General features: G+C 40.9%; 1 protein-coding gene across 1 annotated transcript in view; it reads left to right on the forward strand.

Moving 5' to 3' along the window:
* The window catches only part of LOC122995755 (kin of IRRE-like protein 3), a 148,575-nt gene that overhangs the window by 94,138 nt on the left and 29,936 nt on the right, over positions 1-24,501 (forward strand). The window lies entirely within an intron of this gene.

Below are 24,501 nucleotides of genomic sequence, written 5' to 3' on the forward strand. Positions count from 1 at the left end.
ATCTGTAGGCAGAAACCATTACAACATCACAGTCAAATGTATTCAGTATGTTCATCAGTATGTCACAACATCACTGTCAAGTGTATTTTATGACGTCAATTGGCAAGTGAATGCATCACTGTTCATATAGCCCAACGTTCAGCCCCCACTCTGATGTTTTCAGTAGTAGCTATGTTAAGTGCATTGCTTCAAAGAGCTGTTACAGTCAGTCATTAGGAAAGCTATCCCATATAAGCACTGCACATAAGGTAGCCCAGCAGCGATTATTTACAACAGAGTTGTGAGTATGATTATTCTGTGGCTTTCGCAGTCTTTAATATGCTTTTAATGAGGAAACAACATACTGCTGACAATGTTGCTCAGCCACTAGTGAGGGGAGCTACTGATTCTTTCAGTAACAATGGTAAAAGAAGAGAAAAGAAAGAGAAAAGGTGCTGTTCATTATTATTGCTCACACTGACTCCCCTGTCTGTCCTTATGTTTCATGTTAACATTTTTTTTTTTTAGAACTTTATTGCCTTTATCGAACTTGCAGGCAATACAAACACAGACATACATTCAATACAAATATACACAACCTAACCCTCCCATAGGAGGCTACAAACAAACAGACAAATAAAAGCAAAATCAAAACCAATTACACCAACTGAGACAGCAACAAAAAAAACCCAAAACAGACAAACAAAAAGGTCACCTTGTCATTAAATGTTATACCACAATTCTTGGTTGTGCAGGGTCAAAGTAGATCATATGGAATTGTACATTACATTTAAGGTGTTAGCATAATTTCAGTCCCAGAATGACTGAGGCCCATCTTCTTATGAATAGTGGTACTTTAAACTGTAAAATAGCAGTCATATTTTCCATGGTATGTATCTGCTTAATCTTCTGTATCCATTGAGCTTTTGTGGGTGCACATGGCTGCATCCAATTAACAGTAATCATTTTCTTCGCAGTCATTAACAGAATATGTAACATATAGCATTGGGCCTTAGAGAGCAAGTTTTCTGGTATCTTCTCCAGTAAGAAAATTAAAGGGTCCAGAGGGATATCAACTCTGAAGACAGTGTCCAATTCTTCTTTAATGTGTTTCCAAAAGGTTTCTATCACTGGGCAGTCCCAGAATATGTGGGCATGATCCCCAACCATGCCACAGTTCCTCCAGCAAGTGTTGGGGGTATTACTTGAAAACTTTGACACCTTAAGAGGTGTTCTGGAAAATCTCAATTTCACTTTCCAGTCAAATTCTTTCCAAATTTGGCTCCCAATCCCTTTATGACTTGCTAAACATATATTTTCCCAAGCTTCATCTTCTATAATTGCATTGAGTTCTAATTCCCACTCACTTTTAATATGTAAGGTATTGTCTGAAGTGTCTTTCAAAAGATTCATGTAGATATTTAACACTTGATGTTTTGATGATACCTTATGTTGAGAAATCTCTATAAAATACCTTTCAACCTCCATTGGATCTCTTTTTATACTATCCCAGTCTGTGTGTCTAGTGAGGTAACTTCTTATCTGCATGAATCTAAACAAGTCATTTTTAGGTAGATCAAATTTTTCCTGGAGTTGTGAAAATGATCTTAGTGTGTTGTTTTCAAACAATTGGTCAATGCTGACCAGACCCTTTTCTGCCCATCTCCTAAATGCCAAGTCTGTCAATGATGGGAGAAAATCAAAGTTTCCCAAAATAGGCATTACCCTTGATAAAGCCACAGAGCCTTTTATTTGTTTTTGTATAGTGTTCCAAATCTTTAGCGTGTGTTTAACCCATATATTGTCTATTTTTATTTCCCTCTGAGCCCTTTGGTCAAGAAAGGGAAGCACAGACAATGATATCCCTGTCAAAGAATTCTGTTCAATGGATAGCCATCCAGTTTCATCGGCTTTGGTCATCCATATCACTATCGCCCTGAGTTGGGCTGCCCAATAGTACATTTTAAAATTAGGTAATCCCAGCCCACCCCTTTTTTTGCTTGCCATCAGTATTTTTAAGCGTATTCTTGGTCTTCTATTTTGCCAAATAAATTTTGAAATGCGTTTTTCAAGACACTTAATTGTTGATTGTGGAACAGGAACCGGTAAAGATTGAAATAAAAAGAGGAGCCTAGGTAAAACATTCATTCTTACTGACTCTATTCTGCCAAACAGGGACAGAGGTAGCACATCCCACCTGCTTATATCTTGGTTGATCTCTTTAATTAGTTTGTCATAATTACAATGGAAAAGCTGTGATGGCTTCGGTGTCAGAATGACTCCTAAATATCTAAACCCATTTTTGGATTTCCTAAATGATACTATATTATTTAATTGTTGGGGCCATTCACCACTTATCATCATTGCTTCTGATTTGCTAGTGTTTATCTTATATCCAGATATTTCACTGTATTTTTGTAAACTATCTAAGAGTGCAGGGATTGAATCCATGGGCCGATCTATGAATAACAATATGTCATCAGCAAATAGAGCTAATTTGTGATGACTCCCTCCGTCATCAGGGATGCCCAATATGAGAGGGTTTGATCTTATTAGTTCTGCCAGTGGCTCTATGCTTAAGGCAAATAAAGAGGGAGATAAGGAGTCTCCTTGGCGAGTGCCATGGCTCAGTGGGAAAAAGTCTGAGTAATACCCATTTACTCTTACTCTAGATTTAGGGTTTTTGTAAAATAGACAAATCCAGTTAATAAATGTGTCGTTGAAGCCCATATGTCGGAGAGTCTGTTGTAAGAAAGACCAGCAGACCCTATCGAACGCTGTCTGTGCGTCTAGGCTGAGAAGCATTGAAGGAGTGGTCCTTTTGGCTGCAATAAACTGTAGATTTAGGGCTCTCCTAACATTATCAACACCATGTCGGTTATTGATAAATCCAGTTTGATCAGGCTTTACCAGCTTATGTATGATTCTCTGAATTCTTTTTGCTATTATTGAAGTAAGGATTTTAAAATCAACACACAAAAGGCTGATGGGGCGATATGATTCACATAGGGTTGGGTCTTTATTTTCTTTGTGTATAACACTTATAATTGCCTCTGACCAAGATGCAGGTGCTTGTCCTTCTTTTAATGCATAGTTATAAACCTTGCGCAAAATTGGAGTCAGCTCACCTAGAAAGGTTTTATAATATTCCCCTGAGAAACCATCGGTTCCAGGAGATTTGTTATTTTTAAGTTGTGAAATAGTATCTTTGATTTCTTCTTCTGTAATTGGCATTGACACCATATCAGCCTCTTCTGATGTAAGTTTAGCTAGGTTGATGGATCTAAAAAAAGACTCCATCTTTTCATTTCTTTGTGGGTCTGACTGTTCCTCATATAATTTTCTATAGTGTGTGGCAAAGGCCTTTGCGATGTATGTGGGTTGTGTTAGGATTTCACCATTATCTGGACATTTAATTTTGTGAAGTACCCTGCTACTTTGCGCTTTCCGCAGTTGGAATGCTAGTAGTCGGCTTGCTTTATTCCCCATTTCGTAGTATTTTCTATTTATAAATCTTAAAGCCCCTTCCGTTTTGTAAGTTAATAGGTCATCCAATTCTTTCCTTGTCTCTTTCAGAGCATGTAAAGTTTCTTCTTTGTTAGATTGTTGATGTTCTCTTTCTAGTTGCTTTATTTTTTCTTCTAGCTTGTTCTGACCATTCAACCTCTGTTTTTTTAATGTAGAGGAAATTGCAATAATACAACCCCTCATCACTGCCTTAGCCCCCTCCCACAAAGTTACCGGAGAAATTGTGTCGTCTTCATTTGCCTCAAAATAATATTTTAATTCCTGGCGGATTTCTTGTTTAATCATATCATCATTTAATAATGATACATTAAGTCTCCAGTACTTAAATGATTTTATTGGCCCTAAATCCATCTTTAAGGTGACCGGCGCATGGTCTGATATGGTGATTGGCTCTATTTTGCACTCTTTAACCCTGCACAGATCTGGTCCTGATATTAGTATCATGTCTAGCCTGGAATAGCTGCCATGTACCTGTGACATAAAGGTTAAGTCCTTTTCTTTGGGATGTAAACGCTGCCATACATCCACTAGGCCAAGTTCACTTGTCATTGCATGTAGTGTAGTTGACTTTCTAGATACAGTGCTGCCCCCTGCTGGCAACCTGTCTACATGTTGGCTCATGACACAATTAAAATCTCCCCCAATTAACACTACCCCTTCCATTATGTCGGCTAGTAAGCCAGCTATATCTTTAAAAAAGACAGGGCTATCCTCATTTGGGGCATATAGATTGAGCAGGGTTATTTTTATGCCATTTATATCTCCCTTTACAATAATATATCTACCCTCTTTATCTCTAACTGTTTCTGTATGATTGAAATATACTGATTTATTAAAGAGGATGGCCACCCCTCGCCTCCTCCCCCTTTCAAAAGATGAACTGAAAACTTGATCCACCCATTCCCTTTTAAGTTTAAGATGCTCTTTCTCTGACAAATGGGTTTCCTGAAGCATGGCTATAGAACATTGTAATTTTTTTAGATGGCTTAATATTTTTTTCCTTTTGATTGGATTGCCTAATCCCTTCACATTGTAAGTAATACAGTTCAAACTATTCATAACTGTTCTTATGCTGTTTCATACTACTCCTTGACATTTAACCCCCTGTAATGACATTCTTGCATCAGTAACCCAACCGGTAATCTTTCAAGGTGACAATAACAAATAAAACAAAATATATAACATGTATAAACCTGAACACTGAACTTCCACATACCCAATATGTTTGCTATAAGCCTATAACCAAGTAAGAGAACAAAAACCTGTAAATTAAGCAAAGCATATCCCGGTGTATCCTGGGCAGAGGATGGTGACAGGTCCTAGTTCAGTTGAGTTCCGTCCCGTGGAAAAGAAACGGGAAGTAATGATAGTCCTAACATTTGGCACATCCAGAAAAATACAGTCTCGACGTTGATGACTTCCCAGCTTATTCGATATGGGCCTCAGGATCCACAGATGGAATCCCGCCCACGGCAACATCCTCTGTCTCACCCACGACATGCCACTCGCTGAGGCGTAATTCCTCCTCCACCTGCGCTCTTTCGTCGACCTTTGGATATATGTTGTACTCGGCCAATTTTGGGAAGGCATCCTTCAGCGTAGGGTATGTATGATCCCCCGTTTCAGTGGACAGTTTGAGTTGCGCTGGATAAAGTCACTTGGCTTTAATGCTCTTCTTTTTCAGTTGTTTGATAACCTCTCGCACGCTCGCCCTCTTCCTTTGCAGTTCCGGAGAATAATCATGGTCGAAGTATATTTGTTCATCTTTGTACATTAACTGTTGGCTCCATGCTTGTCGGAGTATCTTCTCTTTGACGGAGTAATCAAGGAACCTGACGATCAGGGATCTGGGGGGATCATTGGGTTTCTTTGGTTTAGATGTCAATGAGCGGTGTGTGCTTTCTATTTGTATAGAAACGTCTGGCATCAGTTCGAGAACTGAACGAATCAACTCCTCGACAAACTTCTTCGCATCTTTTCCCTCGCTCCCCTCAGGCACCCGTTATATTCTCATGTTGTTGCGTCTCATTCTGTTCTGTAGTTCTTCACACCTAGCCGTCAAATTTTGCTCTCGGCGTAGCAGATAGCGTATGGCTCTCTCGTATCGTCTCCTGTCATCTTCGGTAGCACTTACACGTTCTTCCACCTCCGTGGTTCTTTTCTCTGATTTTGTCATTTTCCCTTTTCGTTCTGCCATTGATGTCTCCAACTTCTTAAGGGTTTGATTATGTCCTTCCAAGTTCTCTGACCTGAGCTTTGCTAGCTCGGCTAATATTTTAGCCTCAGAGCCTTCACTGCCTTTCGCTTCGTGCTGACTTGGCTTCAAAGTTTCGCTTTTCTCCTTCGAAGTCTCTGGTTTTGTAGTCGTGGCTTTTGTTCTTGTTGTTGCCATCGTTGATATGTCATACAACGTCGAGTAATAACTTAAGTTAGGTTATTTAGTAATTTGTTGGACGGAGCTCAGCTTCTAGGTTGCCGCTCACCGCATGGCGTCACCGGAAGCCCCTCATGTTAACATTTTAAAACTCAAAAAATTGTTAGCTGTCAGCTCAGCACTGACCTGGTCATTGCCAGACTTGTTTTCTTTTTGTTTATTCATTTATGGTTCACTGTGATTTTTAATCACTTCTTCTTTTGGCTGCTCTTGTTAGGGGTCACCACAGCAGATCATCTGTTTCCATATCTTTCTGTCCTCTGCATCTTCCTCTGTCATGCCAACCAATTGCATGTCTTCCCTATATCCATAATCCTCCTCTTCAGCTTTCCTCTTTTCCTCTCACCTTGCAGCTTCATCTTCAGCATCCTTCTCCCAATATCACCAGCATCTCTCCTCTGCACATGTCCAAACCATCTCAATCTCGCCTCTCTCACTTTGTCGTCAAACCAAACAAAAGTTTGGTTTTTGTTTAAATAAAAGTCAGTGGGACCATCATCTGTCTTGGTCCTACTGACTTTTATTCCTCTTCTCTCCAGTGCATACCTCCACTTCTTTAGGCTCTCCTCAACCTGCCCCCTACTCTCATCACACAATGATCAAAATGTCATCCGCGAAGATCTTAGTTCACAGAGACACCTGCCTGATCTTGTCCATCAACCTGCACATCACCATTGCAAACAAGAAAGGGCTCAGAGCTGATCCTTGATGTGATCCCACCTCCACTTTGAACTTAAGCTTCATTTATGCTCCCGAGCAGACGCGCACACGGACAGCTGCAGACACCTAGGGTGGGTAGTTGTTCCGTTTATACTACCTACTGGGGTCTGCTTGGAGGACACATTTCACACATGCGCAGTAGAACGCCGTCTACAGGAACACAACGTTGTGACTGCGTGGACTGGAGTGGACAGGTCCATGTGGACAGAAGAAAACTGCAGGTACGCAGATGTCCGCACGGAGCCTACGTACACACCCTCTGATGATAAAATTTACATCACATGTTCCTAGTGGACCCTCGAGGACTCGTGGACATGGAAACTAAAATTTAAGCTTAATCCATCACTCCAGCCACGCACCTCACTGTTGTCACACTGCCCACATACATGTCCTCCACCACTCCTACATATTTCTCTGCCACTCCTGACTTCCTCATACAATACCTCCTCTCTCTGCACCCTGTTATATGTTTTCTCTAGATCCACAAGGACACAATGCTACTCCCTCTGACCTACTCTTTACTTCTCCATCAACATTCTCAAAGCAAACATCACATCTGTAGTGCTCTTTCCTGGCATGAAACCATACTGCTACTACTAAGCATCACCTCTCCTCTTAACCTAGCTTTCACTACTCTTTCCTATAACTTCATGTTTGGGCTGATCAACTTTATACCTCTGTAGTTACTACAGCTCTGCACATCGCCCTTATTCTTGATTTCGGTACCAGTACACTTCTTCTCCATTCCTCAGGCATCCTCTCACTTTCCGAGATTGTGTTAGACAATCTAGTTACTAGAACTTCACTTTCAGCTCTCCTAAACATCTCCATGCTGCCACAGGTATGTCATCTGGATCAGCTGCCTTTCCATTCTTCATCCTCTTCATAGCTGCTCTCACTTCCTCCTTGCTAATCCACTGCATTTCCTGATTCACTATCCCAACATCATCCAATCTTCTTTCTCTCTCATTTTCTTCATTCATCCCTGCCTTACAGTACTCCCTCCACCTTCTCAACACACTCTTCTCACTAGTCAGGACATTTCCATCTCTATCCTTCATCATCCTAACCTGCTGCACATCCTCAGTCCCTCTGTCTAGCCAATCAGTACAAGTCCTTTTCTCCTTCCTTAGTGTTCAACCTCTCATATAACTCGCCATACACCTTTTCCTTAGCCACGTCTCTCTTCACCTTATGCTGCATCTCCTTGTACTCCTGACTACTTTCTTACTTCCTCATTCCACCGCAAAGTCTCTATATCCGCACGGAGCCTACGTACACACCCTCTGATGATAAAATTTACATCACATGTTCCTAGTGGACCCTCGAGGACTCGTGGACATGGAAACTAAAATTTAAGCTTAATCCATCACTCCAGCCACGCACCTCACTGTTGTCACACTGCCCACATACATGTCCTCCACCACTCCTACATATTTCTCTGCCACTCCTGACTTCCTCATACAATACCTCCTCTCTCTGCACCCTGTTATATGTTTTCTCTAGATCCACAAGGACACAATGCTACTCCCTCTGACCTACTCTTTACTTCTCCATCAACATTCTCAAAGCAAACATCACATCTGTAGTGCTCTTTCCTGGCATGAAACCATACTGCTACTACTAAGCATCACCTCTCCTCTTAACCTAGCTTTCACTACTCTTTCCTATAACTTCATGTTTGGGCTGATCAACTTTATACCTCTGTAGTTACTACAGCTCTGCACATCGCCCTTATTCTTGATTTCGGTACCAGTACACTTCTTCTCCATTCCTCAGGCATCCTCTCACTTTCCGAGATTGTGTTAGACAATCTAGTTACTAGAACTTCACTTTCAGCTCTCCTAAACATCTCCATGCTGCCACAGGTATGTCATCTGGATCAGCTGCCTTTCCATTCTTCATCCTCTTCATAGCTGCTCTCACTTCCTCCTTGCTAATCCACTGCATTTCCTGATTCACTATCCCAACATCATCCAATCTTCTTTCTCTCTCATTTTCTTCATTCATCCCTGCCTTACAGTACTCCCTCCACCTTCTCAACACACTCTTCTCACTAGTCAGGACATTTCCATCTCTATCCTTCATCATCCTAACCTGCTGCACATCCTCAGTCCCTCTGTCTAGCCAATCAGTACAAGTCCTTTTCTCCTTCCTTAGTGTTCAACCTCTCATATAACTCGCCATACACCTTTTCCTTAGCCACGTCTCTCTTCACCTTATGCTGCATCTCCTTGTACTCCTGACTACTTTCTTACTTCCTCATTCCACCGCAAAGTCTCTTTGGCCTCCTTCCTCTGTCCAGATGACACATCAAGTACCTTCCTTGCTGTCTCCCTCACCACTTCTGCAATAGTTAACCAGATGTCTGGCATATCTTCACTACACCTAGCACCTGTCTTAACTCCTCCCTGAAGTCCACATGACAGTCTTCCTTCTTCAACCTCCTCCTCTTTGACTCTGCCTTCACTCTCTTCTTCTTCTCTTCTTCTTCTTCATTATCCCCTGCCACAGCCTTGCAGTCTCCAGTCTCTTTCAGATTGAACCTACTGCATAAGACATAGTCCACCTGTGTGCACCTTCCTCCATTCTTATACGTCACCCTGTGCTCCTCCCTCTTCTTGAAATACATATTCACCACAACCATTTCCATACTTTTCACAAGATCCACCACCATCTGTTCTTCTACATTCCTCTCCTTGACACCATACCTACCCATCATCTCCTCATCACCTCTGTCTGCTCCAGACACCAGTCTCTCTCTCTGCACCACTTCATCCTACTCATTCCAGAATTTTCTGAACTTTCTCTTCCATCTCACAGTGAAGGTTCAGTTAGGAAGACTATCTTTTGCATGCATAGGCCTGAAGTCTTATTTCTCATAACATCCTGCCATTCACATCTCTCACCTATGCTCCTCATTACTTTGTCATTGCCTGGGGCTGTCAACTGAGTATCAGCTGGTCACATTTATCCAGTAGCACAGCGACACACCATCATTGTTAGCCTATGATTTTGTTGCTGTCTTTTCATGTAAGTCAGCTGATCATGGCTGACTTTAGCAATTATTCACAGTTCATACACCATGCACACATTTGGTCTATTGTGACCTGATGACACCCATCACATGATCTGTTGTGACTCCACACACGCATCATGGTCTATCCTGACCTCATACACCCAGCACATGGTCTATCGTGACCCCTCCCCTAAAGAGACAGTAGGAACAAGGCTCAACTCCAAGCTTCAACTGGCTTGAACTCTTATGTGCACAAAATATCTGCTGCAGAAACTCACACAGTGCCTGTTCTCTAAAATGATATCACATAAATAGTATGATACTGTCATAGCTACACTTCTCACTGTGTCATTGTCTGACTTCATGGCAACTGTTTCATTCCTCAGAGGCTTCTTAATGTCACTCACCTGAGAAATGAGGAAAGTCAGACTTACTGAGGATGGTTGGCTAAATGGGTGGGTGATGCATATAGAGCTGAAGTAAATCAGTTGTGGCTCCTCCTTATCACATAAGTTTCAGATGTCCTTCATCTCTCTTCCCTACTTCCACTCCTCCTCCTCTCTCTCTCATCTCAGATTGGCTGAAAGAGGTAAAGAACCAACTGGCAACCGTGGGTGAGTCTTCGGCCAGAGGATCAGTCTGTTTCTGTCCATCATGCCATTTATGAATTGTTGTTCATGCGTTGTGCGCTGTAAGGGACCGAGCTGGCAGGGCCTATTTACTCAAAGAAGAGAAAAACAAAAAATTTTTAACAAAGTTTAACAAATATTCTAGGCCCATTAAAGAGGTCAGCTAAACAGAGCTAAACTCAGGTTATGCCAATTTAACACACTGAATAAACCAAACTGACCTAACAAACTGAACACAAAGGGGAACATATATAATGGCTGATCAGACCATTTGGAAAGAAAAGGAGTAACACACACACATTACCAACTAAACTACAAATAAAAAAACTAAAAGACTATTTCTTGTGGTTAACTTATTTAAATATTAACCAAAACAAAAGTACCGAAACCTAATATATTCTAAAGAAACAAACAAAATATCTAAGAATGAAGAACTATATTCCCGACCTATGATGGACCGGGCATTTGCTAGAGTCTGATTGGTCACTTCCTGTATTTAACAGCTCTGTGGCAACCAGCAGTGGCACCCTCAGCACCAGTAACCAGTGATGGGAAAAACTGAGCTTTCTGAAGCCTGTGAATCACATGAAGCAATTGTGTTGAAAATGGTTCACTGTTTCAAAGCATCTGATACAGTCAAAATGGTGTTGGGACTACATGTGGACCACAGTTTACCACATGTTTCAAGACTCCAAGAAACCTGAGCCCTGGGGGTTCGCACCCAAAGTGTGAAGCTCCACCCATGGATCCAGGTTATCAAAACTAGAGATTCCCCTCTTATCTTTCTCTTTTCTCCACGAGCTGCAGCAGGAGCAGCTCCTTGCCCTCTTTCTCCTTCAGCTGCAGGAGCAGCTGCTTGGTCTTTCACACCTCCAGCAGCTGCTGGAGCAGCTCTCTGCTCTCACCACAAAGCATCTCTTCCTTCATGGACTGGTAACAACTGGGCATAGCCTAGCAACACAGTGAAGCATAGTATGGCTAAGCAAGAATGTTTAACTCAAACAATGTACTGTACGTGTATTGATTTGGTTAAGGTTATACATTGAACTGTTGTTGTGATGTCCTTGTTGCTTATAGTCAGGTTACTGCATAGCCACACCGCTAGGTTAATGTTAGCAGGCTTAACACATGTTACATCCAGTAACTAGGCCTTGCATGCAACTAACCTCATTTTAACCTGGCACCTTTAGCATGCACCAATTGGCCTTGAATAGAGAACCACACAGTTAAGAGGTTAAAACCTAGTTTGGCAAACTTTGGTTCAGGCAGCACATGTGGTTCAAGACACCACATGGTCTGGCCTTTTATCCCTGTAGTTCCCTTTATCAGCCAAAGTGTCGGCATGCCATGTGCTCAGTCACCAGGTGACTGCAGCCATCTTGCTATTGTCTTCCCTACACACACACACACACACACACACACACACACACACTCACACTTGTATATAGGTACACTTAGCTAGATTAGTATTGTGTGTTGCTTTTACCCTTTTGTTAAATAAATGCTTTTGGATATACCTGTTGTCTGTTTTAATGTTGCACAAGAATGAGTTTTGCCAACCTCTGCTCTGTAAAGAACTCCAAATCCTTCAACCTTAACTAGCTATTGATATGGTGATTTTGTTTATAGTTATTAAGTTAATTATTAATCAAAGTCCCAAATTCATAGATTAGTATTACTGAATTACTGAATTGAAACTAAAATTGATTTTAATAATGAACGATTATCTTTGATAAACGATTATCTTTGATAATCGTTCATTATTGCTGATAGCCAAACTTGTCGCCACGGCCCAACAATGGCGACATCTGCTGGGCAACTTTGACATCGCTTTTATATGTAAGTATTTGGGTCAAGATGTCATGAAACAGGCAAAATATAAGTAAACTCACCGCTGTCATCTGTTCAATGTTTTCTGTCATTTTATTCAATAAAGGTTATTTACCAAAAACTGTCTCAGTGTGTGGATGTACAAATATATGTGGAGACAGTCATTTGTTAAGGTTTATAGTAACTAAGGATGTGCAGAGAGCCCAGTATTTGTATTTATATCTATATTTGTTGAGGCAGCAAAATTATTTATATTTGTATTCATATAAAAATGGAAATGCGTGTAAAAATCCAGTTTTAGTTTTTAATACACTTTTAATTTTAGGATATTTAAGTGTTAAAATAATTGTTTATGAATTAAGCATCTTACAAAGGAGGTGCCCACACCGCATCTCAAACTTGAGTCTCCCCAATCATAGAAGACTACACTGACTACTGAGCTAGAACCAAATGCATCGCAAATGTGCAGACAGACCTCTACTTATTTATACACCCATAACAAAGATAGCACAGCATGTAACGTGTAGAGAAGAACTTCAAAAGCGATGATTTCTTTGCACTTTTCATTTATTGTCTATATTTTACAACCTAACTTTGTGGAAAGGAGAAGGGGAGCAACAGGTTGTGGAGAGTCCCTTGAAAGCACTTTGCATGTGTCAGTAGCATAGCTTTATCTCTGGGGAACACCCCCAACTCCAGGACTGATGTCCAAATAAGGAAATGTGCGTCATGTGGATGTGACTCCCCTCATTGAGACCTGCTGATAGATATAACAGCGGAGCAGAGGAGAGAGACTGAGATAGCGATGTAACCGACCTGCACGCTGATATTTGTTTTTACATGTTTTTTCTTTCTTCCCGTAAACAAATAATTTTTATGACACCCCCCCCCCACCACCACCACCACCACTACTACTGAACTGTCAGGCTGTGAGGAACACTGCAGGCTGCTGGTTAACCAGCTGTATATATCATGGCCCAATCTGATTGGGGAAATTAATAGCTGCCACATTCCAGTATGGAAACTCTAATATATAAGCTATTGTCATCTAAAAGTGGGAACATGAAAATTTTAATACATTAATAATCTCATTCCATTTATGATGATGATTCATGGATTACGTCTTAACTATTAATTTTACAATTAGCAAATAAATTGTGTATTATTAGCAATTTCACAATTTTAAATGTTGTATATTTAGGCCCAATCATTTTTTTAAATAATCGTGGTTCTAATACACTGTTAACACTGAATAAATATTGACTATATCAGTTTTTAAGACCGTAGGATGTTTATGATTTTTGCATACGCATGGTGTAAGGCAGTTCTTAATTTGTTCACAGAGTAAGAACAAATTCAGGTAAGAACATACTGATGAATCCCAGATTTGTGCTTAAAATGTTCATACCCATGGTTTAAGCACAAATTTGTGACCCAGTGGTGGCTTGAGAGCAGCACTGTGTCAGCAGACAGACAGAGGAGGTGGGTCTTTGGGGTGACAGTTTATCTCAACAACCCCACACAGACGTCCACACCTCTGGCTGTCTGGCAGGCTCGCAGGATGAATCTGGGAGCTGACTCATTATTGTGTGTTTGTTTTTCAAAACACTGCAAAGGAAGTGAGCGGAAATTAAGTGATGGGTGAAGAAGAGAGGAAATGAGTTGGTGTTGCTTGCAAATCAAGTGCCTCCTATTCCTGCGGGGAGCTGGGACACCAGTGTAGACTGCTTTTGCTGCCATTGCTGCTGCTAAGGGCTTTTTATTTTTAAGCAAAGTTGTCATCTCTGGTTTCTTCATTTGACACTGTAGTGGTGTTTAATGAGAGACTCGGTTGTGCTGGTTAAGCTTGGCCTGTCATCCATTTGATGTGAACAGATGGGCACAAAATCATCAGTGTTCTTCTCCTATGGGAAGTGTTTGTATGTAGTGGGGTAGGGGGTCATAATTTCCACCAAAAACAACAGATGTAGGGGAACACCACTATTATCCAACTGCATATGAGCACACACTGTAATAAAACTAGAAGGTTTTAAATGTTTCTGCCTGTGATTAAGGTTTGGGATTATTTGATATAAAAACAATATACTGTATTTGCTATAATGAGTTTAGCCTAGCAATGATTTAACATTAGTAGCAATACATTTTAAATCTCCTGTCATACAGCTAAAATTTAAGTTTGACAGACTACATTAAAAATCATTAAAACAGCATCAGTATCTAACAATAAACTAGAAAGAATTCCTTCTTGAATTCATGTCTCCCGTTTGTCAATATAAGATATGCATTATTTTACATCACTAGACAAGGAAAAACTGATTGGTACTTTTAACTAAACAAAAGTTTATTTGAATGGAGGGAAGTTGACAGCAGCAATCCTTTTGCATTTGTGTTCGCCTCCTCTCATTTAGTTTTGTTATTGCAGCACTATTATAGTGAAGAAAGCAAAAGCTTCTTGGATAAATGAGGTTCCACTGACTCAAGCCCCACTCTGTGAGTCTTTGGCCACAGTGCTGGCAGATTAATTATTTTGACTGGGATAGAACCTGCAGGTTTTTCAATGCAGGAACAGCCAGTGAATATAGTGATCAGTCTCTGCCTTTCAGAGATAAATCATCACAAAAGTATTTGGCTGTGATCTACGATTTAGATTGATGATACTCTGTAAAAGCTAGTAGTAAAGTAATGTTTTAGATTCAGGTTGTGTTTTAAGTTAATAGGATAGTCTTCCATCCACCTCATTCATATTAATAAAATGTATTCAGTAGAGGACATGGTCGCCAACTCATCACCCTCCTAAAACTACTTTTTCCCCCTCTGAAGACTGTTTGCAACTTAGTGTCATGGTACAATTTTACAAAGGAAGAATGTCTGTCAGACAGCACAGAACAACAGCAGTGTTTTAGGCAGGACTGATGATGGATGGTTAAGTCAGTACTTATAATACACGACACTACAAATAGAATTTTGTGATCAAATTTCACACATCTGATGATCATGCTGCACAGAAACACATGATCTTGCATTTATATTTCATGTTTAAAAGACACAGAGTATGAAAAAAATACTTTTTCTATATATTTGTCTATGCTCTGAGTGTATTTTCCTGAGAATGAAGAAGTCTTCTGTCATGGCCAGACTTAAAAGCAAATGTTTGACAATTACAGTCTGTCACAGTTGGGATGTGCAGAGGGCCCAGTATTTGTATTTGTATCTATATTTGTTGAGGCAGCAAAATTATTTGTATTTGTATTTGTATTCGAATAAAAGCGGAAATAGGTGTAAAATCTTGTTTTTACTATGCTAAAATAAATGTTTATGAATAAACTATCTCATGAGTTGCATGTCAGTAGCTCAGCTTTATCTCTGGGGAACACCCTCAACTGATGTCCAAATAAGGAAATGTCCGTCATGCAGCAGGTGGATGTGACTCCTCTTGTTGAAACCTGCTGGTGGATATAACAGCAGAGTGGAGGAGAGAGAATGAGATAGCGATGTAACCAATCTGTGCGCTGGTAATTGACGTGTTTTTTTTCTTCCTGAAAACAAATCATTTTTAAAATATTTGTGCAAAATAAATGTTTGTAAAACACCCACTCTATATGTTGAGATGATCAACATGTTTGGAAGCATTTAATTGTCAAGTGTAGGGCTCTCCTTGCTAAAGTTAAAGCTGGAGTGCAGGACTTTTGTGGCCCTCCTCTCGTAGTGAGAGTAATTACAAAAACACTGTAGACACATGCTTAGGTCACAGGCTCCACCGTAGCCTACTCAGTCACTACTGTTGCGGATGTAAAACAGTGGTTATATTGTTTGACTTGTTTCACTGTAAGAATTTGACCCATTCAGTCCGATTTGGAAAGGCTAGAAGAGCTGCATGATTCTTTTTTTTTTTTTTTATCCTCATTCAAGTTAGCAGAGGGCTAACCAAAAGTTAGGTGCTCGGCTGGCGGAAGTCTCTACTGCTCATGCTCTGCTCATAGAGCATGCTCAGTATGCATTCATCTGGCCAGCACAGGAATATCAAACCTGACACCAGATTAAAAACTCTGTATACTGTGAAATACAGAAAGATTTATCTGGTGGTGATAGGCTCAATCAGCAATTAACAAACCTTGTGTTCTCTTTAGCACCACTAATTCTATTTTAAATACTCCCCGATCTGCTTGTCTTGATGCTTCCTCAGAATCATGTGAAAAATTCCTCCACATTTTTGTTGACAAGATAGTGTCCATTAGAGCACACATCACACCCCTGTTTTATGACCCTGCCATCACTGTCACTTGCTCTGTGGTTTTCAACTAGTTTGAGCCTGTGTCTTTGTCTCTTTTAAATGAAACTATTAGGCGCATGAAAACCTCAGCTTGTCTCACAAATGTTGTCCCCCCTTGCTTTTTTAAAGAGATTTGTGAGACTATTGGTCCAATCATCCAAACAATTATCAACAGCAGTCTTGCCTCAGGTGTTGTACCAAAAACTTTTAAACATGCAGTAGTTCAACCACTGATTAAAAAGTAAAATCTAGTTACCTCCATCCTCTCCAATTTCAGACTGATTTCCAAACTCTCGTTTCTTTCAAAAATCTTGGAGAAAACAGTACTCATACAATTGTAATCATTCTTAGACTCACACTGCATCATTAAGGTGTTCCAGTCTGGTTTAAAAGCTTTTCACAGCACTGAAACTGCTCTCTTAAAAGTTTTTAATGTTCTTTCAATAGCTACTGACTCTGGGGACTCTGCCATTCTTATCCTGGTATATCTCACAGCTGCATTTTATACAGTAGATCACAGTATCCTCATCTCTCGCCTGGAGCACTGTGTTGGTATTAAAAGGTACTGCTCTGGAGTGGTTCAGGTCGTATTTATCTGACAGAAGTTTCTCTGTCAGTTTAGGTGACTCTGTATCCTCCTCAGCGCCTTTCCCTTGTGGAGTCCGTCAGGGTTCTATTCTCGGCCCAATCCTATTTTCCACTATACTTCAATCAATGAATTTTTATTTATATAGCACCAAATCACAACAAAAGTCATCTCAGGGCACTTTTCACACAGAGCAGGTCAAGACCGTACTCTTTAATTTACAGAGACCCAACAGTTCCCCCATGAGCAAGCACTTGGCGACAGCAGTAAGGAAAAACTCCCCTTTAACGGATACAAACCTCAAACAGAACCCGGCTTTTGGTGGGCGGCCATCTGCTTTGACCGGTTGGGTTGAGAGAGAGAAAGAAAGAGGGAAAGGGGGGGGGGGGGGGGGGGGGCAGAATAACAATCATAACAACGACAACAGCATCAGCCAGGGAAGGATGCCAACAGGACTGTGAAGGACCGCTCCCCCTAGGGTCCATTTTAAGAAAATATGGCACTGCTATGCAGATAACACGCTTATTTTCCTTTGAAAATGAATGACACAAACTGTCCACTGTTGGACTGCCTCAAAGACAGACTGGATGGCCTTACATTTAAGTTTTAATCAAAACAAAACTGAAGTCTTGATTTTTGGACCCAGTGGTGCCTGTGATGCCCCTCATATGAACTTGTGCTCCCTGGAACCATATGTGAAACCTGCTGTAAGAAATCTGGATGTGATCATGGGCAGTGAGTTTAGTTTAGACAGCCAGATAAACTCAGTGGTCGAAACTTCTTTCTTCCAGCCAAGGCTTTTATCTAGGGTCAAATCCTTTATCATTTAATGACTTTGAGAGGGTCATACATGCTTTTATCTCATCGTGGCTTGACTACTGTAATTCCCTTTATGTTAGTGTTAGCCAGGCTTCCCTCTCGCTTACAGCTGGTCCAAAATGCTGCAGCTCATCTTTTAACTGGAACACGCAAGCAAGAGCACATTTCCCCTGTGCTAGCTTCCCTCCACTGGCTCCCAGTATGTTTTAGGATTGATTTTAAGATTTTACTGTTTGCCTATAAATCATTGAATGGACTAGCTCCAACCTACCTCTCTGATCCCTTACAACCACACATCCCATCAAAGACACTCAGATCTTGTTACGGGCTAGTACACAGAACCCCAGGGTGCAGAACACAGAGACAGAGGCCAGGAATTGGAATCGGATTATTGGTTTATTACAACCTGATGTTGAGGGGAAAAAAGGAGCAGCAGAATCTTTAGTGGCATGGGGGGGCAGAGGCTGGCAGCCAAACCTGAGGCTGGGGCAGGTGCAAGGGGCTGAGCAGGGAAGGGCAGGGCAGGGCAGGGCAGAGAAGAGGAATGGGCAGGAGGAAGCAGGGCAGGAAGAGTCCGCAGGGCTGAAGGGAATGGAGGAGATCCAGAGTAGGTTCTGAGTAAATCAGGAGGGAGTCAGGCCAGGAATTGCTGCAGGCAAACAGAAACAAGAGTTAACAAAAGGATTTTCAAGGAGCTAGAACGTGACTGACAAAGTAACTTCATCTGCAGTCTGGCAGAGTGTGGAGGTCAGGACAGGCTATATGAAGCTGAGCAGGATAATGATGATGACTGGCAGCTGGGAGGCTGCTAGCTATGCAGAGGTAGAGGGCCTGACAGATCTGCTGACCAGTTGCTTTTAGTTGTGCCACAATCTAGGTTGAAGCACAGGGGTGATCGTGCCTTTGCTGTTATAGCCCCCAAACTCTGGAACGAGTTGCCTCTACATATTGGACTGGCACCTGGACTGCCTGTTTTTGAATCCTATCTTAAAACTCATTTTTATTCCTTGGCTTTTAACTTGGTGTATTAAAACCAAGAAATGTCTCTTTTGTCTGGTAAACCGGTCTGTGGGGCTTAATTGTGTTTTCATGGCCTTTGTTATCATGATTGTACAGCACTTTGGTCAACTGTTAAAATGTCTAAAAACAACTAGACCTATGTTATGTTGAGTTGTGTACTTACATTATCCCAAGTGTTTCCAACAATTTTCAAACCCAGAGAAATCAGTGATTTTGATCAAGGTAACGGTCCGTTTCATTAGGTCACCCATCAATGGCATCATACCCCTATACCAAAGAGTATACGTGCACAAGATGCATGCGTCGGCATTGTGTTTGTCTGCTACAATTGCGCCTACCAGAGTATACACATACAAGATAATACATCGGTGTTGTGTTTGTCCACTACAATTGCATCTACCAAAGAATATATACCTACAAGATAATACATTGGCATTGTGGTTGTTCAACAGAAACTGTTATAAATTGACTTTTATTCAGTTTTAAGCCACATTTTTATGATAAACTTTTTAGATCTTTTAACTATATCTTTTAACCGGATGTAGCATTTTAGTCAGTGGACATCTGGATCTTAAGTTATCAGAGAAACAAGCTGGGCAAATGTTAGCAGCAGCTCGGCTAGCAGCCCCTCCAGGAAGTCTGGTGCTCGCCGAACATTGTCGGAGAAACACTGTTTTTCTTTTACGTGAAACTGTTTTATTCAGTGTTTTCTCCTGTTTTAATCACCGGGTCATTTTGGAGAGGAGGAGACCTCTGCAGATAATTCAGCTCTCGGTAAAAACATCTTGAATGATGAACACTGGAGTAATCCTAATCCGAAGAAGCTGGTTGTTTAACAATGAAGACAACATCTCCCATGATCCCACGTTACTTCACACCGTCATCACACTCCATCTTTTGTTATTGTTTTGATTGAGAGACCCCTAGCAGCAGAAATTACATATTGTCCTTTTAATGCATGATTTCCCTCCAGCTTAGAGTTTTGTTATTGGAGATCTCCAGCCTGCTGGTGGTTGACAACATGAACAGCAGCCAACAGAAATGACATTTTTTTTAAGCCACGACATCAAAAAAGTTTAAACGACCCACACCAGAAGAAGACAATATTTCTGTACTTGTGTTGCTTGATGCTGTTCTCAGACACCAGGACACCCACAGGACCATGCCACCACGGCATCCCTGCAGCCATGGTCCCCACCGTCGATAACCAGGAGGTCCAAGTCCCTCATCCTGTGAGACGAGAAAGCACAGAAACTCCGCAGAAGAAGCCAAGTTAGTATGAATGCATATAGATGGAGAGGGGGAGGAGGAGAGAGGAGCTCAGTGCATCATGGGAAGTCTCCCGGCAGTCTAGGCCTATAGCAGCATAACTAGGAGCTGGTCCAAGGTGAGCATAGCCGGTCCTAACTATAAGCTTTATCAAAAAGGAGCATTTTAACCCTATTCTCACACGTAGATATGGTGTCTGCCCCCTGGACTGAATCTGGAAGATGGTTCCACAGGAGAGGAGCCTGATAATCTCCCATTGTACTTTTGGAGACTGTAGGAACCACCAGTAAGCCTGCATTCTGGGAGCACAGTGTTCTAGTGGAATAATACGGTACTAGCTCTAAGATATGATGGTGCCTGACCATTAAGGGCTTTGTAGGTGAGGAGAAGGATTTTAAATTCAATTCTGGATTTTACAGGAAGATAGTGCAGCAAAGCTAAAATGGGAGAAATATGATCTTTTTTCCTAGTTTTTGTTAGTACATGTGCAACCCTAATCCCTCATAAGAGAGATGTTTTGCTTTCCTGTGTTTCCTCTTTGCAAGACACTGATATTGATAGTAAACACCACTGACACCTCTTTGTTGCTCCTGTGGGCTACTGTCTCTCTTCTCTGTGTTTACCATGATAGAGGAATCAACATAAATTTTATACCTGGAGGAAAAGAAAAAGGATGCTGCTTCTGTACCTCACCATCCGTGTTGACACAGTATGATACATGCCTGAAAGACTATAATCATCTCCATGCAACATCTCAAATGCACACCAAGAATCACCATCTGTATATGACCTCCTGTCAGATGCAAATGTTGAGCTGCACCTTCATATTTGTATAAAGATTGTAATGAGGCCTAAAGTCATCTCAAACATTCAATATATCTTCATAAGAGTTTCTTTCCAGAGTCCTTCACTTATGTTATTCTTAGTGCAATAATAGGCTGTGATTAATCCCAAATTTAAAATACTAGTATTTACTTGCTCATGGGGATTGTTGGGTCTCTGTAAATTAAAGAGTATGGTCTTGACCTGCTCTATGTGAAAAATGCCCTGAGATGACTTTTGTTGTGATTTGGCGCTATATAAATAAAAATTGATTGATTGATTGATTTTGGGGTGAGATAAAACAAATGTGTGGCATTGGAATAAAGCAATGCATGATAAACTTGTTAGAATAATCTGAGCTCTTTTACTTTATTATAACATCTCACCGTAGTGATGGTTTCTGGATTACAATCTCTTAATTCGTCGAGTGAAAAAGTCTCAAGGAGTGCTTGGCGTTGCCCACAACATCCATAATGAATTGCAGACAATCACATAAAGAACGGTTTCAAAGTAACGTCTACTACAAAGTGAATGTAAACAGCTTGCCTGTAAATTGTTTGCAAAGTAACATCTCACCCAAATGAATGTTACAGTGAGTAGACCTATTTAAGAAACTAAATGTCATAGTGTCTTTAAAGAGACAAAGTGAACAGTCTGTCTTCATACTCTTAGTTGAATAAGATTACTTGAAACAGTGTGAACTTGTGTGACATGACTCCAGTCAACCAGAAACCAAGCATAAAGTCTACTTTTCTTTTAACCGGTAGCTCAGGCAGACTAGCTTGTTGACATTTTCAGAAACAGAGCTGACCTCTTCTTCTGCACAATGTGGCCTGGTGTAGCCAAGAACCTTTGTGCAACTTGGGCCAGCTCGCCATGGGCACCTGCGTGTGCTGACCACCACTGTAGTGGACATGCCTCTATGCTGACACTGGGCTCTGTCCTATACCTGCCTAGAGTTTTGTCTGTGGACAGTACCTCATCATCAGACTCTAACTCTGACCCCATCAGTAGGGGGGCCATCTTCTTCTTTGGTGGCTCTAGTTCTAGTTCCTCTCTGGAGTGCTGTAATGCAGGTTCTCTGTCCTTCAGCATCTCACTCAGCTTTCACAACACCTCTTCTCTCTCTGCTCTGGGCAGGCACCTGAGTTCCTTGAATCTAGAGCTGCTGCTACCTTAAGCCATGGCAGGTTTGTCTTCTCCTTCCGTCTGTTGAGGTTATCTGAGAATGCAGCCTTCCAGCGCACTATATAGGCAGGATCAACATCTGAGACCTCCATCGTATGCAAGAGGTGGCACAGTGCAGGCAGCACCACAGAGCAGGACACGTATTTGACATTATCAATTAATGTGAAAGCATATTAATAACCTCTATAGAAAGGAATATTTGGTGTCAAAGCACAGTGAAATTAACATAACTAAGACATTTGCTACATCTTTGAGGTTTTTTCTTCTTCAAAGATTCAGTACAAAGACTTTGAATGAATATTTAGATAAAAGAAATTGTGATTACCAGATTATGTCTACCTGTTTCTTTCTCTGACTGAGGCCTCCAATTGGAAGATAAATATAATAATTGTAAGAATTTTAAAGAATTCAAGTGCCCAAGACATATGTGATTGTCTCCTTCTTATAAATTGAAATGCTACCACTCTGTGTACACCAGTTATACAGTTGATAAATAGATCCATTAGGGAAGCAGCTTTCCCTGGCAGTTTGAAAAGTGCAGTTATCACACCAATTTACAAGGCTTGAGATCACTCCAAGGTAGTTAACCTTAGACCTGTTAGCATCCCTAACCCTAACATGTAAAGTGACAGAGAAAGTGTTTGTGAATCAATTAATAGGCCACTTAAATTCTGATCACTATTTTCTGCAGTCATTCAGTTTGGTCTCCGAGCACATCACTCAACAGAAACAGCAAATTGTTACTTTGTAGAAGAAATACTTGTGCTAGATAAAGAGGGGTGTGGATCTGTATTCAAACATGTGTCAAAGTACTCACAGTGCACTGCTGTTAAAACTGTTATTATGTCAGAAATTCACTACATGAATAAAGGGAAATTAAGGGAGAAACTGGATCAAAGTGTGGTACGAGGGTCCCCCAAGATTCTCCTTTTTGGCCCTCTTTTATTGAACATTTATATGAGTGATTTACCATCCATTTGTCCAGAAGTTAATATACAAAAGTATGTGGATGACACGCTCAGAAAAGACAAAGAAGAACATTTCATTGGTTGAAGTAGTCTGACACTGACAAACTTTGTCAGCTATGCTTCTATCATCTAAAATCACAGAAGTCCTAAAATGCACCACATACATGGATTTTTACATGGATTAATTTTGTTAATCTGTTTTCCTGGTGGTCTTTTGCTGAATCCATTAATGGCAGATGACAGACAGCTACCATGTGGACCTGACTGGGTGTCTTTCCTACAGTGTCACTGAAGTCATTTGTCCCTCAAAGTACCTGATCCAGAAACAGCGAGGTGGATTAAAGGCGCAGTATTCCCTCCTTGAACGGGCTGTGTAAAAGGGGCTACTGATATCAGCTCCAACTCAGGGGATGATGAAGAATGAGGGATGAGGCAGTCCTGGGGTCTTTTAAGGACATGTACTCATAGTTTGGCATCATGGATCACTGCACTGAGTTTACTGTCCAAAGCGACATGATGAAATGTTCAAATCAAGACGCAGTTTCATAGAAACTCTGTAAAGCATCAATATTAGCAACGAAGCCTGTTCAAGTTTTATGGTCTGTGAATGTCCTATAATATTTTCAGTTTCCTCAATAGGACTGAGAGACAACAATAACACCAGAGACAAGGTATCTGGCCTTAAAACAACTGATTTTAGAGATGATATGACTGACTTTCATCCATGAGAAGAGTCTATGTTATCGACACCTTGCTTTAAATCAATATAAGCTGATGATAAAGGCTGAAACATAAACCTGCCGGTGTCACCAGGTGAAACAGGGAGCTGAAGATAATCAAATCTGTCTGGAAGGCAGCTAGAGATGTCCTTTCAGAGCTGCATTGTCCAACACCACTCACATCAAATGAGCTCAAACTCATACAGTAGTTCTGTGATACTTTCAGTCCCTTTGAAGAAACCACAAATGGTAATCTGAGAAGGTGGTCACCTCTATTGTTGTAATTGGATGTGTCAGGGGACTAATTGATTGCTTGTCAGTCAGTGTATATATTATGTCAGTATATATATTATAAACCTAGCATTTTTTAATTTGATGATTTAATATTCACTAATTTTTTTCTAAGATTGAATTTTTACTTTTTCTTAGTGAATAAGGGACAGTCGAGTGAAAGCCATGACCAACCATTACATTATCCATTATGGCACTCCTCTCCTTTGACATATCTATCTTTAGACAGCTGCAACACTTGATCCTTTTTAGTGTCGGCATGGTGATAAAAAGAGCACTGTCAAAGAGCTGTCAAAGAGCTGCAGATAGATAATAAATTAAATTAATTAAATTTAATGCAGATGCAATTCATGCATCAAACTTCAGGGGCTTCAGCATACTCGGGCTTCCTTCTGCATCACAGAATAGTG

Source organism: Thunnus albacares, chromosome 13, assembly GCF_914725855.1.
Source record: "Thunnus albacares chromosome 13, fThuAlb1.1, whole genome shotgun sequence".
Taxonomy (NCBI): domain Eukaryota; kingdom Metazoa; phylum Chordata; class Actinopteri; order Scombriformes; family Scombridae; genus Thunnus; species Thunnus albacares.